Source organism: Artemia franciscana, chromosome 15 (genome assembly GCF_032884065.1).
Source record: "Artemia franciscana chromosome 15, ASM3288406v1, whole genome shotgun sequence".
NCBI classification, from domain to species: Eukaryota; Metazoa; Arthropoda; class Branchiopoda; order Anostraca; family Artemiidae; genus Artemia; species Artemia franciscana.
Genome location: NC_088877.1, coordinates 23,667,278 through 23,676,856, shown reverse-complemented (window position 1 = coordinate 23,676,856; position 9,579 = coordinate 23,667,278).

Below are 9,579 nucleotides of genomic sequence, written 5' to 3'. Positions count from 1 at the left end.
ACAGAATAATCTTGATATTAATTTATTCGTAGCTCCTGGGAGTCAAGAAGCGAAAACTTGGGCTATGTATATAGTTCTACCTTTTAACGGCCGATAAACCCTTATCTACAGCCGCTCTTAGAGTTTGACACGTAAGGAGAAAAATTAACTACAAAAAGTTGAATATACGTAAAAAATTGGATGAAAGTGGGCAATTTCCTAACCACAGCGCCTCTCAAGCCACGGCACCCGGGGTTACTGCCTCGATCACCCCCTCCTCCCAAAAGAAAATGGCTCTGTTACTATACATGCTTTCTTAAAGCAAGATAAATTATAGAAGGTAAATGGTACCACTTCAGTAATCTTAGCGACAAGGCCGCATCAACGGAGGGGCAGGTGACGGGTTTGAACCCCCTAACCCCCCCCCCCCGAATTTTATCCCACTTGTAAAAACATAAAAGTAGTCCATACAAAAAAAAAATCTTTGCTGCGTTTTTTAGTCTTTTTGCCCCCAGATGTTAATATCCTTGCACTGTGGATTACAATCTCAACTGAACCTGACATGTTTACATATTCCCCATGATAGCCGACCGAAGTTTTTAGATAGTCATTGAGTTTCGAAATTGTTGTAAGATCTATAAACATGCCTCCAAAAATGGAATGATCTATTCCCGCCCAGGCCCGGAGCAAAGGCGATGAATTACGAAAAAGCTGATTGTTTAGAGAAATGATTTAAAGTGGAAAAAGGACGGCTTATTTGTTCTCTCTTGTCCGATTGGCTCAAAACTTTCAGGGATTGTTCCCTAGGCCAAGAGGAAAGCGCATTATGTTGGGACGGAAATGAATAAGGAGGCAAGAAATGGGCAAAAAAAAAATTCTGTTCCAGATCAGTTTAAATTTAGAGCGATAAGCTCTTCGGCCAAGAGGAACCAAATTTACAAAAAAAAAAATTAGCTTGGATCGAAGAGCCCCCCAAAATAAGATCCGAGAAAGGACCAAACCTTGTTTCAACATGCTCAAAACTTATTCCCTTAAGTCCTTGGACTAAGTAGATTCCAAAATAGAATGGAAAATACAAAGAAAAACATTGGTTTCCCCCAAAAGGAGGCTCGACAAAGGGCCAAAAAAGAGCAAAGTTTTTTTTTTCTGAAAAGCTGGAAACTTCAAACCGTAAGCCCCTGAGTCAAGGGAACCCAGGTATACTAAAACAATCCTAGTTTTTGGGCAAGAATACGTAGAAAGGTGAAAAAAAATCTAATGGGATCAAAACATAAATATCCTTAAGTCCTTGGGTCATGGAAACCGCAATACACAAGACAAAATTGAAAATAAAAATTGGTCAAAGCCAAAAAAAACTTGGGCCAAAGAGCATTTCTTTCTTGGCTGGGTTGAAACTTATATCTAACGTTCGTTCTTGGATCAATTTGCAACAACAGAAATACAGCATGTATATATACATATATATATATATACATATATATATATATATATAAATATATATATATATATATATATATATATATATATATATATATATATATATATATATATATATATATATATATATATATATATATATATATATATACATATATATATACATATATATATATATATATATATATATATATATATATATATATATATATATATATATATATATATATATATATATATATATATATATATATATATATATATATATATATAAATGAAAAAACATTGATTCGCCAAAAACTGGGGCCCTAAAAAGAGTTTGCAATATTTTTTTCTGGACAGCTTGAGGCTCCCTGATGTAAGTCCCAGGACAAGCGAGTCCTTATCTACAAGAAATATTTTAGATTAGAACATGGAACTCAATCAGAATTACAGCCCAAAATGGCCAAAACCCCTTGTCCGATTGGGTTGAAACTTTCAAGGATTGGTGCCTATGTGCACAGGACTACCAATTCTTTTGAAAGAAAAAGGGCAAAGGGGGCCCATAAACGAGCAAAGAACCCCGTTGTCTTTGACCAGGTCAAAATTTATAGCCTTAATTTCCCCTGGTCACGAGAAACATAACATAAAAAAAAGTTTTTCCGACCTTGGATCGTGCCAAAAACTTCGATCGGATACGGATATCATGAGGGGATATGTAAACTTGTTAGGATTAATGTTCGGTTTAGGCCCTCACTAAATTAGCTTTTAATCATGATTGCCAAAGTAGAAGCTTCAGGTTGTTGACTTGAGCTAAGATCAGCGAAATGTCCTTACAAAATTTTCCCTTAGAAGGCTAGCTTTAAATTCTTGAAATTCTAAAGAAACTTTTACCACTTTAACAAGAAAATACGTTTCACTAAACAAGGGCTTATCAAGGAATTTGTTCTGTTTGGGGGGGGGGGGTTAATCCAAAAGGACCCCAATAAACAAGAAACATATAAAAAAATATTTCCATGAATGAACGATTCCCCCCCCCTAAAAAGGACTTGAAACTAACAGTCGTTAGTTCTTTGGCCAATAACTTAAAACATGTCTTTCTTTTTGAGAAATATTTTCTCAAAAATAGGTCTTAAAAGACATTGAGCCCAATGGACAGCAATAGACAAGAAAAAATAGACGAAAAATATTCGTTCCCTAAAGGGATATTTCCCCCAAAAGACTTGAAACTAACAGGCGTAAGTTCTTAAGCTAAGGTGACCATAATGCATAAACGAAAATATTGGGCGAATGGGGGCCAATAAACGGCTGACTTTTTTCAAATACAGATTTGGGATACTTCAGAATTTTGTTTCACCGCTAAGTGATCGAGCTGAAACTTTCAGAGACATTTTTGTTCGGAAGGGAGGGGCGCAAAGCATTTCCAGCTTTCGTGTTGGGTGAGCTGCTTGCTTGTTATTTTTCTCACTATTAGCAACCTTTATTCGCTTTTTACTTAATGTTGATCTTTTCCCTTCCCTATGTATTCCTCTACTATAGCTGGAAGTCATTATTTAATCAATAAATTTTATTTGGAAGTATATACCAGTAGAAATCGGTATAAATAATGTCAGCACACTATTCCTTGGATTCCTTTTTTCAAAGGATTAACAAGGCTTGTAGTACTGAACTATTAATTCCACTTACTTTTTTTTTAAGTGTACAGCTAAATTTTTTTTTCCAGTCCCTCCTATGCTACGCTTTTTAGTTAATTTATAGTGAGATTTTTTTGGGAGGGGGCGTAGCAACAATAAAATGATTTAAGATGAAAGGAAAACTGTAACTTTTTTGATATCAGTGGATACATCAATGGCTATATATCATTTAAGTATCGAATCAAATGATCAATAAATGATTTTGATTGTCCATTTACTTTACGACCTATATACTAACGCTGTAAATAGAATTCGATTATATTGGAATTATTAAATTAAATAAACTATGGTTTTAATTATTGTTTACCTTGCAACCTACATTACGCAGCTTTAAACATTACCCCGGTGCACTCTAACACTTTTTCTGTCTCAGTAACGCTAAATACACAAACACTTACCCTCTGTACATCATGCCCACTAGCACTGTCTCTAAACAGAGCACTTAGGAAGCTGTCACCATATTCGAGAACCGTCTCTACGCCGATGGCTTGAAGACCAGCAGTAATTCCACCTCCTAGACCTCTGCTATCACGTAAGGGGTTCACAGCCGATAAGCGTAGACATCCAATAAGAGCAGTATAAAGGTTGATTCGAATCCGCTGCGCCGATGGACCTAAAATATGAGTAATTTATGGCCAAAAAGATTCTTACAATCCTCCTAGTTCTTCCATTGTAAATAGTTTTCGTTACTGCACGACTAATGAAAATTAAATAAAAAAAACAAGTTTTTTCAACTGAAAGTAAGGAGCGACATTAAAATTTAAAACGAACAGAAATTACTTCGTATTCTCTGCGAGGCGTACAGCGCCTCGCTCTTTACGCTAAAGTTTGACTCTTTCTCTCAACTCTTCTTTTTAAAACAGTAAAAAACTTTAGCAAACAGTAAAAAACTTTAGCGAACATGGTTGCTGGGGCGCTGCGCGCCCCAGCAACACGTGGAGTGTCAGCTAGTCCTGTCAGCTAGTCCTAGTCTAGTGTCAGCTAGTTAGGGTCTAACTTTTGTGTTTTTTACGGTAAGTGTGGACCTTATCGTCTGTAAGTTGGTGTACCTATTATTTGTTTCCAGTGTTTTTGACGGTAAGACCAATTTGGTTCCGGTGGTAAGACATGTAGCGGACTTGTTTATTTTAAGATCCTTGCAGATTAAAAACTGCAGCCTTTAATCGAACCGAGTAAACAAAACCAAAGTGTTTCTCTCGCAACACTTTGCTCAGCGAAGCTGAAAAAATGTTAGCGCAACACTTCAGGTTGCCCTTGCAACGTAGATCTAGTTTAGTTTGTATTCAACAAAGATAAGTAACTCTCTTTCCAAGGCGATTTGGGAGCAAGAGTTTTTCTTCTTTTCTTCAGAGCTGCAGATTTTGTTTTTATTTTGCGATACCTATGTGGCTTTCATTGAAAGTGCAGACCTTAGGTCAGATTAATGGACATGATGTTATTTTTTTATAATTTATATAGTTGCTGTATGAAATAAAACAAAATTTTTAAAAGAAAAGGTTATCACTTTTCGTTCTGACTTGTGCTTGACGAAAGCGGCTAATAAGGGAAAAAATGATTTTTCAAGGCCTTAATGAGTAAACCAATTTGTAAAGATGTCTCAGCTCTGTAACTAAGAGCCGTTCTCACTACAATTGAAGAAAACAATTTGTAAGAGCCTTAGCGTCATTAGAAGAAAATCAATCAATTTCTTTCCACTTTTTTTTTAATTGGATGGTTCATTTTTTGCAGTCATTTTTTACTCGAATGGCAATAACCTCTCGTGGATCTCAGCTGCTATTGGACTGCAATCTATTGGGACGTTTACGCGAGATGAATGCCTTTTCTCATCGCCCTCAAGCTGGGTAATTTTTTTTTTTCATTTTTGTTATTCTCTTCTTTTATTTTACAGAGGGATACTAGTTTCCCGTATAAGCTCCCGAAAGGTGAATTGTTTACTAAATTTTAGAACGTTATCTCGTTATGGAAATCCCAACTTCATTCCGTCACAATACACAGTAGAAACTATTAACTACTGAGACACTTGTCGCATGTTGCACCAGCTTACTGATTCTTGCTGTTGAAAATTTAACAGTATAAGACCTCAGACAATTTTTCTGGTGTTAACGTGGGTGGTTTGGATTAGTGTCCGAGTGTCCCCCTTCCTCCCACTCAGTGTGTATTAAATTTTGATAGGAAGACGTTTGTGGTACATATCATTTGCAGTAAGAAGTCTATGGATTGGGGACACAGAAACCTAAGAAATATTTACCAGTGCCAGAAACAAAGGATCAAGTTAATTTTGTTTTGGACCAAGGAAGTTGGTGTTTTTGGCTCCTTATTGGCTCAAATGAATACTTAATGAAGAAGCGCTTAAACACAAAAAAAAAATCTGGTTGCTGTCTCGGATGTTAAAAACTTGTAGACGTAGGTACTTGTAAATTGATGCAGCATCGTTGTGAGAAATCTGTCACTTTAAACAGAAACTTTGTTGTGCTGAAGTTTAAAAATGCATTGTTCAAATGTGTGCAATCGACAATGCTAACATATCACGTGGTTTCTTTCCTTATCTTAGACGTAAGACACTTCTTAACAGTTGTCATATTTGCGTATCCTGTGAAGGTTTTTTTTTTTTCTTCCAAATATGGAAATTTATTATTTTGAATTTGTCCATCAAGTCGCTAGCGTAAGAAAAATTGTACAATGTTTGAAAAACAAGGAAAGATTCTCAAAAAGACATGTAATTGTAGTGAAAAACATGCCTCGAAGTTCAACATGTCTAAGAACACTAGAGCAGAGCTTAACTGTTTAAATAAATTATCCATTTCAGAGGACCGCCCTGAGGTAGCATGTTCATCCCTAGTATTTATGCAGGATATAAAAAATAAATGGTTATATTTAAAATTATGTGTCTGGTTGTCACTGCTAAAAGATCCTCAATTGCTCCATGAGAACCAACCAGCTCCAGTTCGTCCATGGCAGCTGTTGCAGGATCTAGTCTGGCTAGAAATATGATCAGCATTGTTTTTGTTCTTTTTTCTGTTTAATAAAAACTAAATTGCATACATGTTATACATTCCTTTCAGTAACAAAAAAAAACAAAAAACATTCTGTCAGCGCACCTTCGGGTGCCATGTTCCTACTCCATTGAAACACGTTTGCATTGTATGCTTCGTCTTGACTTGAGCTATAGGATATTCAGCGGTCTAGTACTAGGACCAATTAGAAGCGCAGAAGTTTCGCCATCGAAAGTAGGTCTTTAAAACGGAAGACGAATAAGGCACATTTGGTGTAAAACATGGGCTAATGAAAATGGGTTCATTGAGTGCAATGACAAGCTTCAGAAAACACGAACACGGAGCGGATTGGACTACTACTAACAGCAACTCACTGCAGCACCAAGCCACCAGAGGCCAACACAGCTACGCACGCTCCTCCTCCATCCCGATCTATTCAAAGCTTCTCTCTTTAAACCCCCTGAGCTAGTGTGGGGGGTAGATAGGAGGAGGTTGGATTGGACGGTTTGGTCACATTAGAGATAAAAATATTGCTCATACCGTTTTTATGGCACTTGGTATTATGATGTGACATATAGCGATCGCAAATTCTGTCGGTCCCGGTTTTGCTACTTTAGGGACTTCCAGGCAAGCTAGGACGATGAAATTCGGCGGGCGTATCAGGGACCAGACCAGTTTAAATTAGAAATGGTCTTTTTCCCGATTTGACCATCTGGGGGGGAGTGGGGGCCGGTTAATTCGGAAAAATAGAAAAAATGAAGTAATTTTAATTTACGAAAGGGAGATGGGATCTTAATGAAATTTGAGGTTTGGGAGGATATCGTGTCTCAGAGCTCTTATTTCAAATCCGACCAGATCCGGTGACATTGGGGGGAGTTGGAGGGGGTAACCAAAAATCTTGGAAAACCGTTAGAGTGGAGGGATCGGGATTAAACTTCTTGGGAAAATAAGCGGAAGTCCTAGATACATGATTGGCATAACCGGAACGGATCTGATCTGTTTGGGGGAGGGGGGTTAATTCTAAAAAGTTTTAAAAATGAGGTATTTTTAACTTACGAAGGATTGATCGGATTAATTAATTAATGAAATTTTATATTCAGAAGGACCTCGTAACTCAGATCTCTTACTTAAATCCCACCGGATTCAGAATCATTAAGGGGGAGTTGGGAGGAAACCGTAAATCTTGGAAAACACTTAAAGCGGAGAGATCAGGATGAAACTTAGTGGGAAGAATAAAAACAAGTCCAAGATACGTTACCGACATAACTGGGACGGATCCGTTCTGGATTTGATGACATATGGGGGTGTTGGGGGGGACCTAAAATCTTGGAAAACGCTTCTAGTGGAGGGATCGGATGAAACTTGGTGGGGAAAATAAGCAGAAGTCCTAGATACATGATTGACACAACCGGAACAGATCCGCTTTATTTGGGGGAGTTGGGGGGGGGGTAATTCTGAAAAATTAGAAGAAAAGAGGTATTTTTAACTTACGAAGGACTGATCTTATCTTAATGAAATGTCATATTTAGAAGGACCTCGTAACTCAGATCTCTTGTTTTAAATCCCGAATGGATCCAGCGTCATTTTTTGGGGGGGGGAGGAGCTAATCCGAAATTTTGGAAAACACTTAAGGCTGAGAGATTAGAATGAAACTTGGTGGGAGGATAAAAACATGTCCAAGATGCGTGACTGACATAACCGGACTGGATCCGCCCTCTTTGGTGGAGTTGGGGGGGGGGGGGGGGTAATTCGGAAAAATTAGAAAAAATGAGGTATTTGTAACTTACTAACTGGCGATCAAATCTTAATGAAATTTAATATTTAAAAGGAGCTTATGCTTTAGAGCCCTGATTTTAATCCTGGCTAGATCCGGTGACATTGGGGGGAGTTGGAGGGGGAAACCGGAATTCTTGGAAAACGTGAAAATTAAGATATCTTTATTTTGCGAATGGGTGATCAGATCTTAATGAAACTTGATATATAGAAGGATCTTATGTCTCCGATGCTCCATTTTCAATTCGAATAGGATCTGTGGACATGGGGGGTCGGAGGGGGGAAACAGAAATCTTGGAAAACGCTTAGAGTGGAGAGATCAGGATGAAACTTGATGGAAAGAATAATCACATGTTATAGATACGTGATTGACATAATTGGAACGGATCTGTTCACTTTGGAGGAGCTGGGGGGGGGGGTGGAAGTGGAAAAATTACAAAAACTGAGGAATTTTTAACTTAAGAACAGATGACCGGATCTTAATGAAATATGATATTTAGAAGGAACTCATGTCTCAGACCTTTTATTTCAAATCCCAACCAGATCTGTTGATACTGGGGGGAGTTGGAGGGGGAAACCAGAAATCTTGGAAAATGCTTAGAGTAGAGAAATCGGGATGAAACTTAGTGGGTAGAATAAGCAAATGTCGTAGATACGTGATTGACGTAACCGTACTGGATCCACTCTCTTTGGGGGAGTTAGAGGGTGGGGTTCAGTGCTTTGGCGAGTTTGGTGCTTCTGGACGAGCTATGACGATGGAAATGGTAGGCGTGTTAGGAAGCTGCACAAATTGACTTGATAAAGTCGTTCTCCCCGATTAGATCATCTGGGGGGCTGAAGGGAGAGGAAAAAGTAGAAAAAATGAGGTATTTATACAAGATCTTTCATAGAGTATGTGGGCTTTAGGGATTAGTGTGGCAAAAACTAAACGTTATACAATTAATTATTATAATTAATGTAAATACAAAATTATTATAATAATGTTATCACCTCTTTTTATATTAAACAGCAGCAGCGTTACCTCAACATAGTTTTAAAGAATAGCAATTTACCAACCAAATTTTCATTTACGTGTATGTTACCGTGAATGTCCCGAAATTAGTGAACATTAACCGGTGAATATCCGAAATACATTTTTTTTTTTCTCCTTGGAATTAGTCAGAGTTGCCAGTCAACTTTTTCTTTCTAATGCAAGGTTTGAAGATGACAGGTTAGATTATGTTGTATTAAGTTAGCTTAGGTTTTTAACCCATTTCTGATGTTTATAAAAAAAACTTAAGCTAATCTAACCTAACTTTAACTTTTACAATCATAGCTTGCATAAGACTGAAAAATCCAGACTCGTATAGTTAATTGAATCCAACCAGAGTAAAAGGAATCTCGGAGATTCACCGGTGATTTCGGACATTCACGATAACATATACAATGCCAGAAAGCTAATGCAAAGCTTCTAAAAAAACAAGCAAAACTTTAAACTGAAATGTATAAATGTAATTGAAAACAAACAAAATTCATTGTAAAAAAAAAACACACAGTAGATATCTCTGCAACAATTTATCAAGGAAACATTTTTTTTTAAAGCATTTCGTTTAACTCGTTTCTTATTTAGCAGTAATACTAGTGCACAACATAAATGGCGAAAAAACCTACAGCAACTAAAAATTTTCGTAACCGTAGCGGGTAGATTAAGTTTTTCAGCTATAGCTAGTTAAGAAAAAAACTCC